Raw genomic sequence first — 1,335 nt, 5'->3', positions numbered from 1 at the left:
AACGTTATACAGAGGTAACGTAAACTCTATAACACCAGCAACAGAATTACCTGGGCCAAACGTTAAGTCGCGTGGGACTTATCTTGCCAAGCCCGGTGTTCTCTCACGGACAACTGTATGTTGCACTGTCTCGAGCCAAAACCATATGTGGGATCTCTGTGTTAGTGCGGGACGGCAAGTTCCCCGGATTCAACCAGAACGTCGTGTACCGCTCGATTTTTGCCAACGACGAAAACTAAATACTCCATAACACGGAATTCACTCTTTCCAAATATCGTGCACACATCCATTCAAATGACGGTCATGGGCACAACCTGCTTTTTGCATAAATAAACGATTCTGCATCATACGTACCATGCCGTATTTCCCCTATCGTACCATCAACTAAGCAAATATAGGAAGCCTAAGCAATTATCAATAGGCGGACGTGTTGTTCGTCACGTTGTTCAACATAAATATGTACAGATCCGAAACCCTCGCTGTACTCAACGAAGCAAATCATCCTGCACATCAAGTTACTACGGCATTGTTTTTCCTCACACAACACGGACACGCGATAGTTCGAAAACACTGCTTCTTGAATGACAAACTTCTTCCGAGTGTATACGTAAGTACTGTTCACCACATCCAACACAACGGTCGTGCCGGCAATATGGATTGTACTCTGACCAACATATCACGAGTCAATCTGCGGAGCTATTGGAGTGACCGCGAGATGGCGCCGACTGTGTTCTGACAAACATGTCACGAGATAAATAGCGATGCGATTGAACAAACCCACAAGGTGGCACCGACATGCATTCTGACATACACGTCGCGTGTCAAACGGCGGCGCTATTGGTTGTTCCTGAGATGTGGAGCTAACTGCTTTCAAGTCAACAAGCCACGCGTCACAGATCACAGCGTTAGTGAGTTTAGATGCACGGCTTAGTCTTAGCATAGCTACAAGGTTTCTACCGCAGCCTATACTATTTCAGTGGACCACACCGCAAAAGGACTGATTCCCATCTTCTCGCAAAACACCGGACCCCGTTGTACCGCAGATAGAAGAGTTTTGAAAACGCATACTACAAACAGAAAATGTCTGAAAACTATGCCAGGCTCAACTATGACAACAATAATAAGCAGCAACAAAAGCTACATACCGTGTAGTGTATATTGGTTTAGACAGCCTTTTTGATGTGGACTCCTGTATAAAATAGTACTATTTGCAGTTAGACACATATCAAATTTGGCTAGTTTATCCTTGGCGCCTTTAAGGACCTCTTATACTTCATATAACCCCTATCTACCGATAAAGTATCGATACAAAGCGAGTTTGGTTGTGAGATCTAC

This window comes from Aphanomyces astaci, assembly GCF_000520075.1.
Source record: "Aphanomyces astaci strain APO3 unplaced genomic scaffold supercont1.335, whole genome shotgun sequence".
Taxonomy (NCBI): Eukaryota; Oomycota; class Saprolegniomycetes; order Saprolegniales; family Verrucalvaceae; genus Aphanomyces; species Aphanomyces astaci.
This window is presented reverse-complemented; position numbering follows the sequence as displayed.